Below are 25,856 nucleotides of genomic sequence, written 5' to 3'. Positions count from 1 at the left end.
TATTTTGCCTCCTCATATATATATATATATATATATTTTTATATATCATGGAGAAAGAGAGAGAGAGAGAGAGAGAGAGAAACAGAAACAGATAGATAAAAGAGAGAGAAAATGCGAGAGACACAGTCAGACAGTATAATACCAATTGCCCAATTAAAAAGACAAAAATACGTGTTTAATATACTTTCTCACTTAAATTTCTCATTTTGTGACCAATTTAAAATCCGATTCCACGATTGTGTACAGGGCAAAAAAGGTAAACTTAGGATGTGTAGGATTGTATTTGAAATTTTGAAGTTAAACTGTGCCTGAAGAACCTTTTCTAATTAGGTGTTACATAGGGAATGGAGAGAGGGTGAGATAGACTGAGTGGGAGAGAAAGAGTGGGAGAGAGAGAAAGAGAAAGGGATAGTGTGAGAGAGAGAGAGAGAGAGAGAGAGATAGGTGGAGACAGAGGGACAGACAGAAAACGAGAAAAGAGAGATTGAGGGAATAACAAAAAAGACAAAAAAGAGGGAGACGGAGCGAAAGAAAAAAAGTGTAGGCATTTGGATAGATAAGTTGGTAGATAGATAGATAAAGTGATAAAGAGATAGATATACATATAGTTATGTAGGTAAACAGAGAGATGAAAGAAAGAGAGAAATGGTGAGAGAGAGAGAGAGAGCGAGAGGGAGTGAGAGAGAGAGAGAGGGAGTGAGAGAAAGAGAGAGAGAGACAGACAGACAGACACACAGAGAAAAGAGAGATTGAGGGGATAACAAAAAAGAAAAAAAAGAGGGAGCGAAAGAAAAAATGGTAGGAATTTGGATAGATAAGTTGGTAGATAGATAAAGTGATAAAAAGATAGATAAACATATAGTTATGTAGGTAAACAGAGAGATGAGAGAAAGAGAGAAAGGGTGAGAGAGAGAGAGAAAGGGAGAGAGAGAGAGGGAGTGAGAGAGACTGTGTGGGGGCGAAAGAGTGACTGACAGAAAACAAGAAAAGAGAGATAGAAAGAGAAAGAAAAAGAGAGAGGGAGACGGAGAGAAAGAAAAAATGTAGGAGTGGGGATAAATAGTAAATAGGTAGATAGAGTGAGAAAGAGATAGACAAACATATAGTTATGTAAGTAAAGAGAGAGAGATGAGAGAAAGGGTGAGAGAGAGAAAGAGAGAGAGATGAGAGAAAGGGTGAGAGAGAGAAAGAGAGAGAGAGAAAATGAAATAATAAATAAATTGAGAGGGAATGAATGAATATCGTTTTATTTAAACGCTCAAATTTAGGTCGCAAACAACCACTCCTAAAATTCAGAAAATACATATTAATATATAAATAAAAATTATATATTTGGTTTTATTATAGGACATGCGAAATTAAACAATTATTTCTTCCTGATATTTATTACTTAAAAGAAACGATAAAGAGATTTATAATTATATATGTATATATGTACTTAGTCTACAAAAAATGTTCGTCTGATTGCATAGAATTTATCAAGTTTGTTGGATATTAGCAACAATTTTCCAGAGTATTCTGTGACTGACGGTTAACATTATTCATTGGCGGAGAATTGGCACGTCATGCTGCCGCTACAAATTCGTCCGGACTGGGCTGTGTTGTGAACAGTATAAATTTGGGAGTTTATCCGAAGAGTTTTATTTAATTTGCATCGGTTAGAGAAATTTTCCCACATGGCTATTACAATAGCACTTGATTTTAATTAAGCCTTGTTCCAGTCGCAGTGTGGAAAGCTCTAAATCCTGATTCTTTTTTTCTCTTTTTTGCAGTCTTCCAAATAAAATATTTATTATTAAATTATTATTTAAAAAAAACGTTCAAAGTTAAATTATTCTACAATTGAGTCGATATATTTACAGGTTTATAGTCCTCGTTTCTGGCGCCAATCCTTAAATCACATGGCTCAGGTAGATACACATAATTTAAATTTTTAAAAGGGGTGTCCGTGGCCGCAACGGTTTAGGCTTTGAAACGGCGCTCATCACCGTAAGATGAAGGTCCCGGGTTCGAATCCAGCGGCGCCGCATACAAATGTGCTTCTTTTTTTTTAAAAAAACATTGGCACCCCGAGGGTAAATATAACCTCGTAGTTGAAAATACCCTCAAAAAATATTTACCGATTAAAAAGCAACAATTGGTAACCGGGATTTTTAAAAACCATCTCATGATTATATGACCCATCTTCAACTAGTTATATTTAATACTAAGTCATATCTCATCACCTCAAGCTTTTTTTACTTTAAACCATGTCTGTCCATATCAAATTATCACTACCTATCCTAAATCATAACGAACTATCTCCAACTCTCCCAAGTCATCTTAATTAATATCAAACCATATTTAACCATAAAATTAAACCATTAAATCTCTTTTAAGACATATCTAATCACTTAAAGATTTATTTGAAGTTATTTCAAACCAAGTATTACCATCTGAAACCGTCATAACCAAGCATCTCAAACATCACTAATTGTTTCAATTAATGATTCTTACTATGTACCGTCTTGGCTGAGATAAAAAAGTCAGTGTCACGAGCGGGATTCGAACCCACGAACTTCGGCAAAATACGCCGCTACTCTACAACTTGAGCGATCGTGACTTCGATCCTCTCGGACGCGGATAATCCAATCCTGATTACACGACATTTGAAAATGGCAAAAAGAAAGAAAATTCGAACGGTTGTAGGTTGAGATGGGGTGTTGGTGTCGGAGAAGATACAAGTCACGATAGCTCAAGTGGTCGAGTAACGCCATATTTAGCCGAAGGTCGTGGGTTCGAATCCCGCTCGTGACTGTTACGGTTCTTCGCCGGACCGTTGGCAATTCACCCGGTCGCCGGATACCTAGGGCTCAATGGAGATTTTTTTCCCGTGGCCGCTTCGTCTCCAAAAGGGAAATAATCGATCGCTACACTGTTTTTATTTTATTTTCTTCCTTTAGGAAAACAGTGAAACCCTCAGGGTGAAATAACAAGATAACATATAAAATAAAATAAAAAAACAAGAAAGTAAAATATTAATGTCCTCTGTATTATGAATAAGATGTAATAAAACAAGTCTCTTCAGAATTTAAAAAAAAAAAAAAACTACCCAGAAACCAATCTTATAATATAACTTAGAAGTTCGAACCTCGTGTACGTCCTTTTCTCGTCGTTCCAGAGCGGTTCTCCCCTCGCACACTCAAATCCTCCACTCCACGACGATGAGAAAAGTCCCTAAAATAATAAAATAATACACTGTCACGTTCCTTTTTACTTTTTCGCCTCGCTCGTCCACACCGACCAGCTCGAGGCCTCCTTGTTCACTCCTGTCGGGCCCCACTCCTCGCCAGCGTCCCCGCTGAGCCCGGGCTTCCTTCAGCTTCCAAATGTCACCCGCGCGTCTTCGGCCTCTTCCAGACCTCGCTCAATCTTGCCGAGGGCACCCTCGCCTCTGACCGAGTCTGGTCACCCCAGCGCAAAAAAATTTTTTTTCCTCTTATGTTCACTTGTAACATGACACTGACTTTTTTTATCTCAGCCAAGACCTTACATAGAGAGTATAATTAATTGGAAGATGTAACTTGGTCAATTGACCACTAAAACGTAAATGGATCCCTAATTGTATTAAGTCATACCGAACCATATTTAACCACGCCAAATAATGTTCTTTTAAGTAAGATCAAATCACCACAACTTGTCTATTTATAACAACCCATGTCTATCTACGCTAAGTTAGAAAAAAACCATTTCTATCTTAAACCATTTGTAATTTTTTTAAGAGTATCTAGCCTCTAACTGAAGCTCTTGTAAGACATTCGAATCATCTGAAGCTATTTTAAATCATTTCAAAATAAATCTCAAGTTATCTCTATCTATCCTGAGTCATAACCAACAACCTCTAGCTGTATTACGTCAGATCTAATCACCTCAAAATCATCGAAATTGTAACTAATTTAAGCCCATCTGTTTTAAGATATTTCAAATCGTGTATTTTGTTATCAAACCATCACTACTTATCCTAAGTCAAAACTAACCCTTTCTAATTATCCCAATTCATGCTAACTAAATCATATTGAACCATATTTAACCATGTCAGTACAAGCTATTTCAAGACATTCTGTATCAGTGAAAGGTAACGTAATTTCCTCATGTATGATTGGATTACTTTACTTACTTTGCTTTTAACATTATTATCTAACGAAAGAAGCATGAATTGAACGTCTGGATATCAATAGTAAGTTCGTGATCAAGGATGTCATCAAAAACAAAAAGTTTTGTGACTTACGTCAATCTTTCAGTAAGTTATTTGTATCTTCAGTAGTTATAAAAGTGTGATATCCATTGATATCTGAGAATTATTTTTTGACTTATTATTTATTAATTAGTAACGTTGTTATTACTTTTCAATTGATTAAGGTTTTGGTTGAGATAAAAAAGTCAGTGTCACAAGCGGGGTTCGAACCCACGACCTTCGGCTAGATACGCCGCTACTCTACCACATGAGCTATCGTGACTTCGATCCGCTCGGATACTTCACAACCCCACCTTTTGATTTTTCCATCCTTTTTGCCAATTTTCGAAAAGAATTCATTTGGTCAAGCGGACCACGAAACCTAATAAAAAATTGTTATTACTTGTAGAGCCCTGATGAAGACCTCAATAAAGGTTGAAAGCTTGGCACAAATTACAAAATCTACTTGTTTTTGATGACCGAAACCCTGATCTCGAACTTACTATTATAAACTAAGTTATTCATCCATCTCCAGCTAGAATTCATCATATCTAAACATATTAACAATCCTAGCCTTTAGCTATCAAAAACATATCAATCTACATCTACCAAACTCATGCCGTCCTTCATTGTATTAACTAATATCAAACCAAATCAAATCATCTCTACATATTCCAAATCGTATCTAATCTAACAATTTCAAGCAAATTAAAGTAAAATGTAACTATGTCTAACTATCCATAGGTGGCCTTAATTATAACAAAATATTTTTCGTTATACTAAGAAACATCATACCACCTCACAGCATTCTCAGATAAACTAAGACATATCTCACAATCTCTTAATATCCATAGATTTTTTAAATCGTACAAAATGATGTGTAAACATCTATACCTGGACTTGATTAAATTAAACAATATCAAGCTATTATAAGTCATTGGACGCCCTCCTGTACGGCAGAAATTACTTTACTGATTTAAGTTTAATTCTGCCATCTAGAGCTATCTTAAATCAGGTCTAAACCTTTTTAGCTATCCTTATTTAAATCAAACCATCACTAAATCATAAATCAGGATCGGACACAACAAAAACACCAGGTAACTAATTTGCTGAGGTCAATAATAATCTTCGCAATTCAATTATATTAGAAAAATGTTATATATCATGTTCGTTGATGAACCTGCAGATAATCTATGTAGGATTCAAATCTTCGTAGAGGTCATTAGACAGGGGAAAAAGAAGATTAAATGCGGGTTCACCGAGCTTTCGGCACCTTATAGTGCCATCATCAGGGCTTTCGCAAGGATGAAGAAAACGATTAACATGAAAAACTATTTTACAAGGGTTTTGGGTTTAAGGTTATGGAGCACATGGCCAGCATAATACATTTTTGACGGTGAAAACAGACATTTCGTTAAAAATGCATATGACGAAAGGTTCGACTATTTTTTGGTTCTGACTAGCAATTTCTTACAGGTACTTTTGTGATAACAGGAAATATATTTAAAACTAAAATTACACCTTTTTACAAAAAGTATGTACAAAGGATTAAAATTAATGAGAGAAAGAGGAGAGAGAGAGAGAGAGAGAGAGAGAGAGAGAGAGAGAGAGAGAGAGAGCGACGAACCTCGTCGCCTCCGGTTGTACTGCTAAGATTCATAGTTTCACTGTCAACAATGCTGGCCATGTGCTCCATAATCTTTAACCCAAAAAGCCGATATAATAGTTTTCCATGTTAATCCTTCTTCATCCTTGGGAAAGCCCTGATGATGGCACTAAAAGTTGCCGAAAGCTCGGTGAACCACGCATTTAATCTTTTTTTCACCTGTCCAATGACCTCTACGAAGATTGGAACCCTACATAAAATTTGTGGTGTTTAGTGACCGTTAGTTAATGATTATTTGGAGATCGTGAGATGCGGTCTGGTGTGACAGAGGTTTCAGAAAAACATTTTCTTTATCGTGCCAATGTTTCGATCTTTATTAAGATCATCTTCAGGGCTCAAAGTGCGTGTTTTGTGTGTAGATGTGTCACGGATATTATATTCAATACATAATTAATATAATAAACAGTATTAGAAGTTTAAAATAATATTTAGAACAAAGGAAATTATATGTTATTTTTGGTAGATATTCAATAGTTAATAGATGGTGACGAGTCAAATCACGGCGCTAAAGGTCCACTCTACCCGCAACACAGCTCAGTCGTCAAAATGGTAGTTTTCAGCGCCGTGAATTCAGCCATTTATATTTAATTCAATACTGTTTGAAATAATTTATATTTTATTTTGTATTATCAAAATTACTATTAGCTACTACTACTAGCTACTAATGGAAAGCTTATTTCATATTTTTTGAACGTTGAAACCTTTCTTTAAAAAAACATGTTACTCAAATATTATTTCATCATTCAGAGTGCGCCTATTCTAGTTGTTTTCTCTAGGAAAGCTATTTGAAAAATAAATAATTTTGAGCAAGTTCGTTATCGATATACGTTATTATTTGTTGTATGGAATAATGAAAAACGACGGCATTCTTGCCTAAATATTACGAAAAGAGAATAAATGACATATTGATTTTCCTCTCCCTCAATGAAACAAATCCCAAAGTACAAAAATTATTCTTAACTAGCGTTTTAAAAGATTTAAATATAACGGATCAGTGGTGTAAGTTTCAAATAGTAAAGCGTAGCAATTGATGATTATTTTACGTTTATTTTTACCTGCACTCATACCACAACGGACGATAACTAAAAGCATTTTGATGTAATTGAAAGATCCCTGTCTTCCTCTCCGTCGTTGTTTTCTGTCCCACTATACCTCCGTTCATTTTTATGTTTTTCTCTTAAACCTGCTCATTATTACCTACGCGAATTTTCGTTTCCATTATTTGCGAACTGGTTTTGTTCTTTTTGTTTATTTCTTTCTTGCAGCGTATCTACAAACATTTCTTTATTGGGAATTTTGTTGGGTTTTCGTTGAAAATTTTTACACGTTGTTAATACTTGTTCAACCTTTCTGTTTTGAACGACTTTCCTGTTGATACTATATTCGAACTTTTAATTTCATCGTACAACATCGCATTTTCCTACTTTTAATGCTTTATGTTTTTCACTCTAATGTTAAAATATTTGGAACAATATAAATACTGGTTTGTACATTTAGTTCCCAATCTGATAGTTTGAGGTTGTTTTAGTACTGTTTAGACCGCAATTTGTCTAGTATGTTGTAAGTATGTTGTTGTTATCAATTGCAACAACTTGTTCGTATGTTTTATCTCCTAGGTAGATCTTCAATATTACGCATAGAGAAAATTTAAATATTATATATTGTATAATAATATACTGTACTATGTGTGGTGATAAGTGACCGTTAGTCGATGATTATTCGGAGATGCTGAGATGCGGTCTGCTGTGACGTAGGTTTAGAAAAACATATTCTTTATTGTGCCAACGTTTCGATCTTTATTTAAATCATCTTCAAGGCTCGAAGTGCGTGTTTTCTGTTTAGATGTTTCACGGTTGTGTGTCGTGTTGCATGGAATTTTTTTCATTCAGCTTTATTATCCACTATGTTATAAACTTATGGATTTGGGAGATTGAATTATCCGGTTTGCAGGGAGGCATTGAGTTCCACGATGATCATAATTGGTAAGACCATAAGATACCCATCTTATGCAAACGATGTCGTTGAATTTTCCTAGTTTTCGGATAGGTCACTGGTAGCCGGTTTGTGTTCCTAATATACGTCTTCTTTTATAATGCTGAAACACCTGCCAGTAAGGTAGACCAGGATTTGCGGGTCTGATTGTTAGGAAACTTGCCGAGCAATCTTTTTGACTGTCGTGAATCGGTGCTCCTGGTCGCAGAGTGTTGTCCGAACGTCAAGTATTATTTTTCGATCCACAGGTTATAAGAATTAATCATTTTAGTAAGTGTTTTTCAAATAATTTATAAAACGCCGCAATAAAGGAATTTGACTGATCCGAGCCAATACCTAGCTTGACATGGTTTAATGATCTCAGCGATTTCCCATGTTTGTGGCACGTCTTTAAATCGGAAAACGGAACCTATTTAAAAAGCGATCGACATATGAGGCCAGAAACTACCGTGGATTATCCTTTTTGAACTGTATAGGCAAACTGTTCTGTGGACTTCTATTAAACAGATTGGAGTCGTTCGTCGAATCGAATAAAATCCTCAATGAGTGCCAGGCTGGCTTTAGAAATTGATATTCGACGGTCGATTGCATATTTGTTTTGGTTAATATCATCAAAATGCGATTACACAGAAAAGGAAGAAAACTCTACGCGCTTTTTGTTGATTGAAAAGCTGCTTTTGATACGGTAGATAGGGATGCGTTGTTTCTGAAACTGTTTAATATAGGTATATCTTCTCGTTTCATAGCGATCATACGAAACTTGTATTCTGAATCAACGTCGTCAGTGTGGACACCGTTTGAAGAACAGAAGCCTTTAAAGTTGGGAGTGGTGTAAGGCAAGTCTATTAAGCCCTCTCCTATTTGCGTTATTTTTGAACGATTTTGAGGATACATTGGTGACGGGAGTGTCAGTGGGAGGCAAAGACATAAAAGCACTTATGTACGCTGACGACATCGTAATTCTTGCTGACAATCCACGTGGCTTACAAAAGAATATTACCAAACTAGAGGAATACTGTGATACGTGGAATCTTAGGGGAAATCTGGAAAAGTCGAAGATAGTTGTTTTCCGCGGGGGAGGTAGGCTTGGCTCTAAAGAGCGTTGGAAATACAAAGGTACAACTGACTTCTCAACTTTCTTGGAAACCCTACTTCTCGGAGAAATCAAGTTCGGCCAAGTTTGCCCTTAATTCTATTTGGAGAGGAGCAATGATGCAGCCCCAGATCCCGCTAAAGGCTAAGCTGCATATCTTTAACGCGGTCTCACGCTCAATTCTGTGCTATGCTGCACAAGTATGGGGATCAGAGGAATTCGTGGAGGTGGAGAAGGTGCTATGGTTCTTCATAGGAAAACTGTTCAGTCTCCCAAACTACACTCCAGTTGACATACTGCACATTGAAACCGGCCTTCACCCAGTCTTTCTATTCACGTTGACTTTGAATGATCGTTATTTGGTTAAGGTGCTCCGAATGGACCACTTCAGATTCCCCCGTATGGTGGCTGAAGAGATCATCAGGCTGGGGATATCTTGGGCTGCTGACTGGGGTAGACTGGCGGACAGGGTGGGAGTGGGTTTGTCCTTTTCGCAACCCGAGAGTAAGGTTCAACTCCAGTCAATTATTAGTCGACTGAAAGATAGTTTTATAGTGAGCAACATAGAGAGAGTGCAGGCTTCCCGTCGATACCGTATATATAGGATGCTGGATCACGGAGTCAGATGTGCCAGCTTGGTTGGGGACCAAAAGACAAATAAGAAAATTACAGACATACGTTGGATCCTGAAACTGAGGGGAGAATTGCTGAACCTACGACATAAGCCGTATGATCTCCTCACCCAACAGAAGTGTGAGTTATGTAATTACCGGGTGAAGGAAGACATATACCACTTTGTCGCGGAATGCCCCATTCTGTCTCCCTACCGTTTATCTGCGTTCGGCGAAAGAACCGTATCAATGGACAGATGCATCAGATTGCTCAACGGACCAGATTGGACAGACTTGGTGAATTATGCTAAAGCGGCCTGGGCCTTTCGAAGGCTAATAGTAAACGAATTTAATTAGTAATTCTTCTCTCTTCTTCTCTTATACTCCCAATTTCTTTCCCCCCGCTCATTCCCTTGATATTTGGTGTTTCTGTTTCTCCGGTCTCAGCTCCGCTCATTGATTTTTAATTCTCAATTTTGTGTCCTTTTGATTTGTTATTTTGTTATAGATGTTACACTTAGCATAGACTTAGTTTAATGCATTTGAACGTTTATTTTACAGGATTAGTCAATAATTAATCCAAGCCCCGGCAGACGGTTACCTTGCCGTATTAAGTTTATTTTCTTGTTTGAATTATATGTAATTTTTCTTTTTTCTTCTTGTGTGCAATAAACTTATTATTATTATTATTAAATCGGAAAACTGAATCCTCTCCTAATCCGGGCCAGGGTCTAGCAATACAGCTTGAATCCAAAGGGTTTTGGGATTGATTCAATTTTGTATCTTTTCTACCGCTGGTATCTTCCTAGTCAGATTTGACCCGAACCTTATGAATCCGAAAATAGAAAGTTTCACTAGTAAATTGAAACCTGTTTATGAATATACAGAAATTGATCAGGATTGAATTAATTTAATTGTCACCAACAATCCATAATAACTATATTATAACTTGTTGACGAAGTTGATCTATTGTTGATAGTATTCTTGACGAATTGGTCTAATTGACAAGAGAGAACCTCTGTTTATTTTTAAATAAACAGACAGATTAGCTATTTCCCTTTGTCTTCAATTTGTCTCCTTGAGAACTCTTGTTCATTATTGAAGCAACTAATTGAATCACCCGCTCCAAAGACATCACTAGTAGGCTAAATGTGCCTCGGATTAATTTAAAAAATAATTTATTTCTCCCGGAATACAATTTTATAATTTTACTTCATGGGAGAACAAAGCGAGAATTCGAATTGCTCTTAAACCAAGGAAATAAACAATAAAGGGCAAAAAAGAACCATTTAAAGATTAGTATCGTCTACACAAAGTGTTTCTAATTACTCTGGGCCAAGTTTGACTTTGAATTACTAATTGGCGTATAATTAGAACTAGTACTCAAGGACAAAGCATTTTACCTTTAACGTTTTTTTTTAATTTTCACTTTTAGATAATAAACTCCTCTTTCGCAAACAATAAACTAGAAGAAGATTTACAACTTTGAACTGAAAATATTTACTTTTTCTCATTTTGATCGCAGAGTTTAAACAAAAAAGGTTTTATTTGAACAATTCTTGTTATCATAAATGAAAGACGATTATGTTGAACTAGTAAAGTTCTTTCAAACTTGTTTAAAAACAAGCTTCCTGTTAAATGAACTAAATTCTTTGGGTAAGCTCATTCATTGAAATAATATTTACACTTGAAAGGTAAAAATTAAAAACAATATTGACAAATAAAAATGTTCTTTTTATCTCCAACCTCAGAAACTTATCATCTTTAAAACCCCATACCCCATACTGCAAATTAAAAAAATACACGTTCATTATTGCAGGCAACAATACCAGTATGTCTCTATTTATGTGACCAAAATCTATTTATGTGACGATTTTGATTTGTAAAACTATCTAGGTATAAATATGTCAATATAACCTACAAGGAATATAATTGCAGACTGATAAAAACCATGAAATATAATACATATTATACAATATTTTGCTAAACATTAAAATCACTCAATCTCTCTCGCTCTCTCTTTCTTCTTTTTTCTTTCTTCCTTTCTTTCTCCCTTTTCAAAAGATCACAAGATAGAAGAAGAATTCAACTTGGCAACAATTACGCAACAGTTAGTCACTACGACGACTAAAAAAGTAAAATCCAGATCATATTCCAATTATAAAACCAATTGTATGTGAAGTCCTAAGCCAAGTTTATAATTTTTCCTATCAAGTTGAAGTATATTCGGAACATTGTTAAAGGTCGTTTGTTATTCCATTATTGAAAAAAATCCCCACCAAGAGATTGTGCCTTACACAGACAACTTAATATCTCGAATAAATTTTTTTTTATCCATATGATCCGGTTATAGATCAGCACATAGCACGGAAACTGCTTTAATTATGATGTCGAATGAGATAATGGAAAAAGTATTTAAAAGGAAAATGATCATCATGACTTTAGTTAACTTAGTCATGCTTTTAACAATATAAATCAGAAAATCTTAATAGCAATCTCGAAATCATTAAATTCATCTGATAATGTAATTAATCGATTACAATCTATCGTGTAAAATTTATAAAAGTTCAAAAATCAAAATATTTGTATGTAAAATCTGAAACTCGGGTTTGCAAACTTCCTATGCGAGTTGTAAAGCCAAAGCCAAAATTTTAGTAGGTCGTTCTCGTTAAAAGGTGCAGTAACTTTTTCTGGAATACATATACACATAAATGTAAAAATTTCTGATAAAGATATACGGATATTCTATATCTACGATCCGCAAAATCATAAAAGGAATATCTTCCTGGTTAAAGTACAAGTAGGTTACTTAGGGAAGTGAGAATGAAAGATAGAAAAAAAAGTATTGAGTAAGCTTGAAAAAACGAAAGACAGAAAAAGAGAGAGAAAGAAGACAGAGAGAGAGAGAAAGAAAGAAAGACGGCAAATGAAAAAATAAGAAAAAATAAAGTGAGAGGGAGACGGATAGAGAGAGAGAGAGTGAGAGGGCAAATAAGAAAATAAGAAAAAAATTAAGTATGAGAGAGAGTGGGAGAAACGACAAATGAGAAAATAAGAAAAAATAAAGTGAGAGTAAGAAGGAGGGAGAGTGGGGGGGGGCAAATGAGAAAAATAGTAAGTATGAGAGGGAGTGGGAGAGACGGCAAATGAGAAAATAAGAAAAATAGTAAGTATGAGAGGGAGCGGGAGAGACGGCAAATGAGAAAATAAAAAAAAAGTAAGTATGAGAGGGAGCGGGAGAGACGGCAAATGAGAAGAAAAAAAAGTAAGTATGAGAGGGAGTGGGAGAGACGGCAAACGAGAAAATAAAATAAAAAAAAAGTAAGTATGAGAGGGAGCGGGAGAGACGGCAAATGAGAAGAAAAAAAAGTAAGTATGAGAGGGAGTGGGAGAGACGGCAAACGAGAAAATAACAAAAAAATAAAGAAAGAGTGAGAGGGAGACGGTGAGAGAGAGAGAGAGAGAGAGAGAGAGAGAGGGAGAGAGGGAGAGAGAGAGGGAGAGAGAGAGAGAGAGACGGCAAATGAGAAAATAAGAAAAATAAAGAAAGAGTGAGAGGGAGACGGTGAGAGAGAGTGAGGGAGAGGGAGAGGGAGGGAGGGAGAGAAAGAGAGAGAGAGAGAGAGAGAGAGAGAGAGAGAGAGAGAGAGAGAGAGAGAGAGAGAGAGACAGACAGACAGACAGACAGACAGACAGACAGACAGACAGACGGCAAATGGTAAAATAAGAAAAAAATTAAGTGGAAGGGAGAGGGAGCGAGAGAGGGAGAGAGTGGATGATGATGATAATGAACCCTATTCTTATGAGGGTTCGCAACAGCAGAGGTCATAGCAATCGGGGTATATATACTAAAAATGTATTTTATTTATCAATCACGTAACTTTGGTCTCACTGACCACTCTTATATCTAAAGGTGGCTCCAGACGTGCGGGATTCCCCGAATGCCGAGCAAAGATTCGCCGAATACCGACCAGTGTGGACGGGTGATATTTATTTTTCATTAATAAAAAAAATCCTAACGTATAGATTATTAATACGCGTAGAAACGCATCGAAAGTAGGATGGGGCATCAGTACTTTGTAACTGATTTAAAAAACAGAAGGCTTCACTAATGGCATCCTATACAATCTGCATTTAAAAAAATCAAGAAGAGCGTCAAAAGCGGGCAGAAGTCGATGGTTTAGTGATACCATCCACCATCTATTTTTTTTACGGTTTATTTCTTCAATTAGTTTGTAGCCACCTTACAAAACAATAACCGCAGCTTCTGCAATGACAGTTTCGGCGTTGCCCATCACGATTGGTAGTAAGTTGAGGACTCTTCACTGTTTCACTGTCAAGAACTAGGAGGTTATACAAACGCCGCATGTATGATACATAGTCACGCTATTTGGCGAATGCCAAGTCTAGTATCTCCAGACAGGGCAAACAATCGGCGGTGTCGACAGATGGTGGTCACTTCCCAGGTCCCTAAGTAAACCAGGAAGATATTCATTTTATGTTTTTGCAGATAGTCGATATAGAATATCTGTATATTTTTGGAAATTACGTCATCATTGAAAGTGCTGATTAGTCAACAATAAACCACTTTAGATAGTGACCGTTTTGGTCGTTGAGATAAACTTCTGTCAACTTGCTGACAAATAAAATACAAAGGGACGTTATAACAATATTTCATCTTATGTCTACCAGGAACTCGTCAGATCTGATTAAAAAACAATAAAGAATCTCCGAATACATGAAATTCTTGGCACTGGGTTTAGATAATAAATTAGGCCTATGTATGCGGGGCGGGCACCCATAGAATTGATGGTTGGAAGGGCCGATGAAGTGATTCCCAAGGCCTAGTTGAATAATGTATCATCATTTCCAAGTGATATCTTGTTCGAATGATGCGCCCTCTCATCCAACTCCTCCTCATAGATAAACATGTAGCACTGACGGGGTCGAATCTTCATCGAACAAATCCCCGCACAAAACTAACATAAATTTGACACAAATTCATCACAAGCGAACTGACTTTTCTACAGTTCAAATTTATTTTATTGTGCACAGATTTACAGTATAAATTATTGTTTTTCTGCATAAAAGAAATATAGATAGGGTGCAAAGAGATAAATAAATAAATGTATAGAGAGGAGAAGAGGGAAGGAGAGACAGAAAAAGAGAGATAGAATAAGTGAGAGATATTGTTAGAGAAAATAGAAACAGAACATAATAACACAAATTAAATAATTAGGAATGTCTATTGATAAATAATAAAATTAAGATGTACAGTCCAGAGAGAGAGTGAGAGGGGGGGGAGAAAGGGAGTGATTGGGAGAACTTGAAAAATTTGACTGCAATTGAAATAGGAATGTTAACATGTTAACAGCAATATATATATATATATATATATATATATATATATAGAGAGAGAGAGAGAGAGAGAGAACATATGTGGATGTGCGAGAGTGATTGGGTAAACTAGAAAAAGTTAAAATGACTGAAATTGAAAAAGGAACTTTAATAGCGATAATATGTATACACAGATAGAAAGAAAAATACATAAATAAATGAAAATAGAAATAGAGAGGTCAGTAAAAACGCAAAAAGTGAGAAAAATATAGAAAGAGAGAAGAGAGAAGAGAGAGAGAGAGAGAGAGAGAGAGAGAGAGAGACTCATGTAACATGCAAACTATTCAATTAATAAATCTTTATGAAAGGTATTGGTTGAGATAAAAAGTCAGTGACGAGCGGGATTCGAACCCACGACCTTAGGCTAAATACGCCGCTGTTCTACCACTTGAGCTACCGTGACGTCAATCCACTCGGACACTAACTTCCCATCTCAACCCCAACTTTTTTTAATTTTTGCGATTTTTCAACACTGACTTTTTTATCTCAACCAATACCTTACTTAAAGATTAATTAATTGAAAAGAATTTATTTGGTCAATCGGACCACGAAACCTAATCCATTAGATGCAAACTATGTTTTCGTCGTCGTTAGTTAATTTCTTTTGGCAATTGTAACTGCTTCAGCCTTTTCTGAAAATTCTTAAAACTTACAGAGGTAATACATAATTTAACTATTTTTCTTCTATAAATAGGCTTTGGAGGATTACTTAACTTTTCAAATTTAATCAAAATACAGATTCATACTATGGAATCAAAGTACACGACGGGTTCCATAATGAGAAATGTTGTAGTTGCTCTATACGCTTTACGGTTGAGAGATCAGAATGAACTTATGCAGGAAGGAATTTTACAAGTTTAACCCAGTATTGAAAATATCAACATCACTGAAAATACAGAATAAAAATATGAAAAAAGCCCCTGGTTGTGTCGAAGTCACAATAGAAGGGGTTGAAAAGTATTAAACCTCACCTCCTTCATCCAAGGGAATAACAGGATTTTTCCGAGGTTTCCAAGTGTGGGCGGAGGCGTTTGTAAGGAAAGGAGGGCCATTACCTCAGACTGACGGCTGGTTTAATAAAGTGCAAATCAGAACAGTGTTACTACCCATCAAATCCCGTCTTCAGCCGTGTTACCTAAAACGGAAACCGTTCCCGACTTTATTATATTTAGCATATGGTATAATATGAATTTTGCCTTGTACTTCTGTTTCGTTAATGTCAGAAATGTAAATAAAAACGCATATATTATAACAACTGTACAGATGTATCCAGACCTATTGATCCGGTGGTAAAAATTGAAATTCAACCCAACTGTACAGTCTGGAAGATAGATACGGCGGTCGAGTGTGCGGTGGTCGTTGTGGATTTCCTGGTCAACGGTGAGAAGTACAAATTGGCAAATTGGTTCACAAACAGCCGCAGCAATTATAAAAGCAACGGGAAGGCTTTTAGAGTAAAACCCTCAGGCAAAATGCGCAGTTAATCTATAATACAGTTGGCAGTTTTGTATGAACAATGATCGTTTCTAGACGGGGAAAAAGAATATACAAATATATGCACTAAAATAGTTTTAAAATTGTAGCTAAAATAGGTTGTAATATGTATAAACTTGATTTAATTATTCCAAATTAAATACACACAAAGAAAAAAAGTAAAAAAATTCTTTGCTTATACAAATTTTACAGCTTTTGATAAAAANCAGCTTTTGATTTTAAAAATACTACATAAAAATATTTATGTCAACGTTAAAATTGTTACATTGATTTATTTTTTATGTAGTACATTCCAAAAAATTTCTTGCTGTTGGCAGTTTTGTATGAGCAATGATCGTTTCTACACTGGGGAAAAGAATATACAAATATATGTACTAAAATAGTTTTAAAATTGTAGCTAAAATAGGCTGTAATGTGTATAAACTTGATTTAATTATTGCAAATTAAATACGATACAAACAAAGAAAAAAGTTAAAAAATTCTTTACTTATACAAATTTTACATCTTTTGATTTAAAAAAAACTACATACAAATATTTATGTCAAAATTTAAATTTTTACATTGATTTATTTTTTATGTAGTACATTCCAAAAAATTTCTTGCTATTGGCAGTTTTGTATGAACAAACATCGTTTCTAGGCGGGAAAAAGAATAAACAAAAATAAATACTAAAATAGTTTTAAAATTATATCCAAAATAGGTTGTAATGTGTATAAACATGATTTAATTATTGCAAATTAAATACAAACAGAGAAAAAAAATTAAAAAATTCTTTGCTTACATATATACAAATATATGTACTAAAATAGTTTTAAAATTGTTGCTAAAATAGGTTGTAATGTGTATAAACTTGATTTAGTTATTGCAAATTAAATACAAACAAAGAAAAAAAATTAAAAAATTCTTTGCTTATACAAATTTTACGGCTTTTGATTTAAAAAAATACTACATAAAAATATTTATGTCAACGTTTAAATTGTTACATTGATTTATTTTTTATGTAGTACATTCCAAAGAATTTCTTGCTGTTGGCAGTTTTGAATGAACAATGATCGTTTCTAACAGGGGAAAAGAATTAACAAAAATAAATACTAAAATAGTTTTAAAATTATAGCCAAAATAGGTTGTAATGTGTATAAACTTGATTAAATTATTGCAAATTAAATACAAACAAAGAAAAAAGTAAAAAAATTCTTTGCTTATACAAATTTTACAGCTTTTGATTTTAAAAATACTACATAAAAATATTTATGTCAACGTTAAAATTGTTACATTGATTTATTTTTTATGTAGTACATTCCAAAATATTTCTTGCTGTTGGCAGTTTTGTATTAACAATGGTCGTTTCTAGCCGGGGAAAAAGAAAAAAAAACTAAAATAGTTTTAAAATTATAGCCAAAATAGGTTGTAATGTGTATAAACTTGATTTAATTATTGCGAATTAAATACAAACAAAGAAAAAAAGTAAAAAAATTCTTTGCTTATACAAATTTTGCAGCTTTTGATAATTAAAAAAAACTACATAAAAATATTTATGTCAAAATTCAAATTGTTACATTGATTTATTTTTTATGCAGTACATTCCAAAAACTTTCTTGCCGTTGGCAGTTTTGTTTTCTTGCTATATATCGTTTTTCAACTTGTTGAAGATGAGGAAACTCCGTATGTTTAAATTGGAGGTAAAGCGGATTAGAGATTTGTATCCGTGAGACAAAAGGAAGGATTGAAATGCCTCTTCAAAATGGGCAGCGTAGTGCGCCGAGGTGCTCAATAATTTCTCTAAATACCGAAACCGGAATAGCTCTTATGTCGCATATTAATCCGTTGGGGAAGAGGATCCTCCCTCGGATCTTTATTGTTTCAAGGGAAAGCTGGAATCTCTTTATGCAATAAGGTAGGGCGAAGTATCTTACGAAATAATTAACATATTCGGTTAATATTTGCGGCTGAGTCTTACAGTACCTTTATCCTTCTAGAAATGAAGTTTTGTGACGTGATTAACAAACAACCACACACCAAGTTTTGGGCTATATATTTCGTTTTCTGTATGGTCTTTGAAGAATAATCTTTAATTATCTTTTTTTGACGAAATAATATTCGGTTAATCTGGATTATAAAAACTTCGTAAGCTTTTCCAACTTTTTATTTATTTATTTATTTTTTGTGGAATTTTATAATCCAGATCCTAATCTATATCCAACAAAAAGAAAATCAACACATATTCGGTTAATATTTGTGGCTGAGTCTTACAGTACCTTTACCCTTCTAAAAATGACATTTTATGGTAAAATTAACAATAAACCCCTCACCAATTTTTCCACTACATATTTCGTCTTCTTAATGGTCTATGTAAAATAGTCTTAATTATCTTAAACACTCACACACATTTATATATATATATATATATATATATATGTAGTATCTTTCAAAATAATATTCGGTTAATCTAGATTATGAAAACTTCGTTAGCTTTTCCACATTTTTGATTTTTTTTCTTCGAGGGGACGCCGAGTTGATAGGAAGATGTATATATANGTATCTTATATATATATATTACGCAGGGCGGGCGACCAGGACCAGGATTATAAAATTTGGTAAGCTTTTCCAATTTTTTGATTTTTTTTTCTTCGAGGGACGCCGAGTTGATAGGAAGATGTATGTATATATATATATATATATATGTACATGTACATGTGGTATCTTACGAAATAATATTCGGTTTATCTAGATTTTAAAAAAAACTTGGTTAACTTTTCCAACTGTTTAGGTTTTTTTTTTTTTTTGGAAATCTTACGTTTTTATAATCCATATCCAACAAATAGAAAAGCAACACATATTCGGTTAATATTTGTGGCTGAGTCTTTAAGTACCTTTATCTTTCTAAAAATGAAATTTTGTGAAGTAAAATTAACAATAAACCCCACACCAAGCTTAATTAATTATATATATATTTTATATATTGTATATATTCTCACCTTACGACATCTCACAGATACGTAGTCACAATTTGCAAACCTGTTTAGTAACTAAAAACCTCATCTTCACTACTTTGTAAATCCATAGATGTAACTTAACTTTAATAAATACATAAATAATAAAATTACGTTTAGCAGCTACATACATATCAGATGGGCTATGACTAAGATAAAATTAAGGTTTTACCTTGGGAGAGGTTACGCTGAGACTGCCACAACAGATTCATTTCTTTTGTGTTAGCCAACTTTTTTTGTCTCTAAATTCTACCTGATCTATCACATCCCGTTTACGACCGTGTTATGCTCCGCAGACTTAATTTTAACATTCTCAAAGTTATGTTAAAGTTATGATTAGTAATGCTTATACTATGATAATGCTGTTCCAGGCCTCTAATCATCATTACAATCATAACCTAATACGCTCTGAGAAAAATACTGTTTTATTTGACCATACTACACATTGTGTGAATTTATGCACTTTATACATTAAAGTTTTTTTAAATAAATAAAATTGGTGAGATGGAATAATATTTTGTACTTCAAAAATGGGATGGATTGACAAGGCATATCTAGCAATAGAATTGAGGGAAATGGTTAGTTTTATTGGCCATTGGGATCATTTTTACTATAGAACACTTCCATTGTAAAGGAAAGTGATATTTCTTAGGGCAGAATTTCGGAGGTGATAAGGTCGAATCCGAGAGCTTTCATTTGCGGAAGGTTTTCTATGACTGGATTTCTGGAGGATGAAAACTTTTGGTGAAAGGGAAAGAGGTAGTGGTTGGACTAGTTCCTTCTTTATGTTTTTGGCGTGATCATGATCTATTATGTCATGATGAGGGGAAATCCGTCATGATCCCTCATCATTGCGAAGTGGAGGGGATGTATGTAAGAAAGGATGCGTCGGGTTGCTGTCCAAAGTAATCTCGTCGTAAGGTTAGTTGTGTATTGTATGGGATCGTTCAGCTCTTAATTTGGAAAGTACAATTTTTAATATAGTCGTCAGTTTATTAAGAAATTAGCGGTCTGATGGGTACCTAGTGCGTTGCCATTTGCTGGAGCTCAATCGAAGTCATAGGAAAGCCTTCTCTGCAACACATCCTACATGTGTCCAATTGGATTGACGTCTGCAGAAAATGGTGGCAGGGGAAGATGGAAAATTCCCAGGTTTTAAAATTATCGATGAATAACAGTGTCTCTATCTATGACCTTCTTTCTTTAATTGTTAATTATATATTGTATTTTATGACTTTCACAGACAATAGATTTTTATATCGATTTTTTTTGTTTTCTAGTTGCTTTTCACGTTTTGTAGCAGATATTTTCCATGATTTGGTAGTTATCATCGTTCAATTTATTTATTTTCTATTAATCCAGGCGTTTAATACAGGCCGTTTAAAGCGAGATTTCCCTCTTGTTCCCTGATCACAATTTTGCGATAACGACTGTTTCGAAAACACTTAGAAGTGAGCCCGCCCGAGGGTGAAAAAATATGTTATCCTGGTGGCGTTACGTGTCGTAAAAACTGCGCAATGCCTCTCTCCAAGAGAGTAACCGTTAAGTTTAGCATAACACATAATGGGCAATCATTTGTTGTAGCTGTCGTACCGAGATTGCCGAACGGAGAGGAGCAACGTGTAATCGAACAGTGGTTAAATTGAAAAATCGTTTCCACCCCGAAAAAGCAAACTTTCCACCTAGACGAAACTGTTTTTACGCCTGGTAATGTGTAAAGTTCGTTGTAATTAGCAATATTGAATATATTTATTATTTTTAAATATCTAAAGCCTTTAAAACCAGATTAACTATATAGGCCAATTCCAGGAAATGTAGTGGTCTGAAGGAGCGAGGTCAAGACGACAGTTATTAAGAACTGTACTTCATGGTTTCTTAATTTCATGGAGGTACTACTCTTAATTGTAAAATTTGACTAAACGAAATTATCTCTTCCAGTTTTTGTCTGCCAAAGGATAAATCATCTTTTATAGAAGTCGGTCAATTTTAATCACAGTGTTAGAATGAAGGGCCAGGTCAGGAATATAATCATGACAGAACCTGAAATCAACTGTAAACATCAAATCTGATGGTTTTCGGACGTCCTACTTTTACCTTATGAAATTTGACCATTTCTTGAAAGTGGTACTAGACTGAAAGGAGCGAGGGCAGAAGTACCGTTAATTGGTGGTATCGGTACTTTATGGTTATTTAGTTTCTTGGCGGTACTACCCTGTATTGTACGCTTTTGGCTTAATAACGTTATCAATTCCAGTTTTTTGTCAGCCAATAGATACAAAGATAATCTTTTAAGGGAATATATCAATTTTGTACAAGATGTCACTACGAAGAAGCGAGGTGAGGATGATGATCTATGGAGGCTAAACGTTCAGAGTAAGGTTAACGGTCAATTATTAAGCGTTAGTGATAAAAAGATTAAAACCCCTTCGGGGAAAAAGCACTTTCAGACAGTCACCCCTTGTGATTATAATTATAGTCTGGATAATGACAAATCGTAACATAGACTGCTATACAGATTGATCACTTATCAATGGAAGAGGAAGTGGTGCAGGAATGTACATACCAAAATTAGGAATCAGCATCTCCTCCCCTTTTGGCAATAACACCTCCGTTTTTCAGGCGGAAATCTGGGCCATCAATGTGTGTTGTAGAACACTTATGGAATATAAAATTAAGGGAAAAGATATTAAAATCTTTTCTGACAGTCAGGCTAGTCTTAAGGCAATACAAAAAAATGTTCAACCTCACGACTGGTGGAGGAAACTATAGATCTTATCAATAGGATCTCTTTCAGGTTTGAGAGTAAGGTGACCCTTATTTGGATACCAGCACATAAAGGACACCATGGCAATGAAAAGGCGGATGGCCTAGCCAAAGAAGGTTTTAATACTGCGTTTATTGTGGTATTACCTCACTCTATGAGCACAGCGAAAGAGAGTATCAATAACTGGGGCGTGAAACAATTCCTTAGGGAGTGGAATCTATCCCCCGGACACAGGCAATCGAAAGTGTTTGTTAAGGCGATCAAACCAGCAGAATCGAAATGGCTATTCTCTATCTCAAGGAAGGGAATTAGGAGGCTGATAGGTATTCTGGCGGGCCACTGTCCACTGAGAAGACACCTCTTCGTAATGGGTATCCTACCAGATCCCNTCTATCTCTCTCTCTCTCTCTCTCTCTATCTATCTATCTATCTATCTATCTATCTATCTATCTATCTATCTATCTATCTATCTATCTATCTATCTATCTATATCTATCTACCTATCTATCTCTCTCTATCTCTCTCTCTCTCTCTCTGCCTTAAAATTAACTTTCCATCTTCTTTGATAACTATGATCCATCGTTTTGATATCCTGGTGAAACCTTTCACGATGTTCTTCGTACGTTGACTTTCGATCTTCAATGGTAAATTATGTTCCATCATTTAGATGTCGTGATGGAACGTTTCACCACGTTTTTCACTGTGTGCAATCAAGGTTACATTCCTTCTTCTTTGGTATCTTGCTTTATTGTTTTGGCTGTCCTAAAATCACGCTTCATTGGTTATCTCTGCTCCATCGTCTTGATGCCCTGGTGGGACTTTTCAGCATGATAGTCTCTCTCTTTCTCTCTCTCTCTCTCTCTCTCTCTCTCTCTCTCTCTCTCTCTCTCTCTCTCACTCTCTCTGTCTTTGTATTAACTTTCCATCTTTTTTGATGACTATAGCAAAAAAACGGCCTTATACAAACCCAAAGGTAATTTTAGCTATGAATCTTGTGGTAGTAACAGATTAAACATAACTTTCTCATCTAGCTGAGAAATGACACTAACTTTGTTATTTTAAATATGAATCCCATATTTTTATTGCACTATTCGATTCTAGCGCTTATTTTATGCCACTTTTAATAAAAGGAAAATGTTGATAAGATCGACCAATTTGTGAGTTATGCCTAGCGGAAGTAGTGACGTGCGATACCAATCGATATGAGTGCAGTATCGATTATTTTCTTTCAATACCGGGTACTTTTGGTTCGAATATTGTCATTCGATACAAGTACTGTATCGAGTACTTTTTGCAGTATCGGTAAAATACTCAAATAGATTTTTCATCGAGTGTTCAAGTAATATTGAATTGTTATTTACTGTTTGAAACGTACCTTTCATCAAACTGGTAATGGACTAGTTATTGTTAAGAGCGCCAACTAGCGAGTCAATAAAGTTAATCGAGATTTCGACTTGGTGGTTGGTAACTCTGCTGATAATTCTGGTAACTCATAATTCTTCCCCGCGTCGCACCTCGCACTTTCAATTTCAGTAATTTTTTATAATTTTTTTTGTTTCAAGTCCCTAAAATGTATTCGCCTTCCTTCTTCTGCGTAAATTCCTAATCATGTCTCCTCCCAAAAGTAAGACATGAGGTTATTTTACTAAAAAAACTGATTCCTCGGCATCTTGTAAACTGTGCGGGAATACGTCTTATCTTTTCAAACATTTGCAAAACAAACACCCTCGATTGATGATCAGTTTTCTCAAAACTCGATAACGATAAAATTGGAATATCAGTTATTGCGTTGGCAGATTTTCCGCGTTCTTACTTACATACCCACTGCACGAAAACATATTTAAAAATGAAAAAAAAACCTTTTCTTGATTATTTTAACGCATAAGCGTATTTTAACCAAAGTTTAAACGCGTATTTAAACCACCACCGTTAAAAAAAACAACAGTAAGTTGATCATTTATGAATAAATACGAAAAAGTACCCGTATGAGTACTCGTTTGTATCGAATAATTTCTGTCGATACTTGAGCAATATTGATTACTTCTTTCGATACCAGTATTGATTACTGGTATCGAATATTTTCTGGTATCGCAGGTCACTAGACGGAAGACGCGTGACGGGGTATGCTTTTTTTAACAACCTCCCCGTTCATTTCAAAAACGATTATCTTTACCAAAAAAAAAGTCTTGTTAATTAACCCCAAGTTAATTTTGGCTAGGAATTGCCTTGTGTAACAAATTTCATATACCACCACACGATTGCTAGCTAAAATTAACTAGGTGTTCGTATAAGACCATTTTTTGGTAAAGTTAATCGTTTCTGAATTAAATGGGTGGACTATTCAAGTTGATGTACCCTGTATATATTTTCATAATCTAGGTCTTACCCTCTCTCTCTCTCTCTCTCTCTCTCTCTCTCTCACATACTCTATATAACTATCTATCTGTCTATCTATCTATTTATCTAGCTGTCTTACTCCTTCTATCTTGCTATATTTTACCGTTACAAAAGAAAAGAATCATTAAAGATTTATTTTCTTTAAGAGCGTAAAGTTTTATAAAAGCACATAAAATTGTATTTTAATTGAACCAAAGTTTTGTTTTAAAGAGATTTTTAATAATTAGCCCAAAACCCGTCTGATCAACAAGAAGAACAAACGGACCCCGAAGTTGTTGAGGGATGTTCTAAGTGATGACATCTGTTCGACAACTTACCCCAAACCGCGAAATTAGTTACTTGTAGGGCCAAACAAGCCGACAGGGCTTCATTTCCAACAGCGAATCAATTAAATGACAAGAGATAAAACTTCTGAGGCATTTCCTTTTCAATTTATCCAGTATATATCTGATATATTTTTACCTTCACTAATTTTCGTGGTCCGCTTGACCAATTAATATCATTCAATTAATTAAGTTTTTTAGTTGGGATAAGAAAGTCAGTGTCAACGACCTTCGTCTTGATACGCCGCTACTCTACCACTTGAGCTATCGTGACCTCGATCAACTCGGACACTAACTTCCCATCTCAACCCCACCTTTTGAATTTTCCCTCCTTTTTTCCATTTTTCAAATGTCGTGTAATCTATTTGGTTCTTGCGACAATGAGATGGCTACGAAGAGCTTTAATGAAGTATACTTCATTTTAACTCATTAAATTCACTAATTTTCGTGGTCCGCTTGACCAATTAATATCATTCATTTAATTAAGGTTTTTATATTTCTACTTTTTTATTTTTCTAAAATGCTTATTCTTATGGAAAGGGTAGCGCAAGAGACACGTGCTATTTATTTCACATGTACGTTTCAAGCTGTTTTCGTTTTTTCTGCCCATCTTCAGGAAAACGTTTACAAGAAGTCATTTAGTTGGGGAATTGATGTCAACTAATTTTCTCTAAAATTCCTGAGTACCAGAAAATATCAAAAATTTGAACCACTTCTAGAAATGTACAAAGCAGTATAGTTTAGAGGATAAAATGATATCAACAACTGATTAAAGTTTTTAGATGAGATAAAAACGTCAGTGTCACGAGCGAGATTCGAACCCACGACCTTCGGCTAGATACGCCGCTACCCTACCACTTGGGCGATCGCGACTTCGATCCACTCGGGCACTAACTTCCCATCTCAACCCCACCTT

At 35.0% G+C, this 25,856-nt stretch overlaps 1 protein-coding gene across 12 annotated transcripts in view; it reads left to right on the top strand.

Moving 5' to 3' along the window:
- Positions 1 to 25,856, top strand: part of LOC106667815 (protein eva-1 homolog C) — a 618,009-nt gene that overhangs the window by 522,468 nt on the left and 69,685 nt on the right. The window lies entirely within an intron of this gene.

The sequence above is a fragment of the Cimex lectularius genome, unplaced genomic scaffold (assembly GCF_000648675.2).
Source record: "Cimex lectularius strain Harlan isolate CLEC.00 unplaced genomic scaffold, Clec_2.1 scaffold87, whole genome shotgun sequence".
In the NCBI taxonomy this organism is placed as follows: Eukaryota; Metazoa; Arthropoda; class Insecta; order Hemiptera; family Cimicidae; genus Cimex; species Cimex lectularius.
The sequence above is the reverse complement of the archived record's forward strand: the minus strand, read 5'-3'. Positions and strand labels throughout refer to the sequence as shown.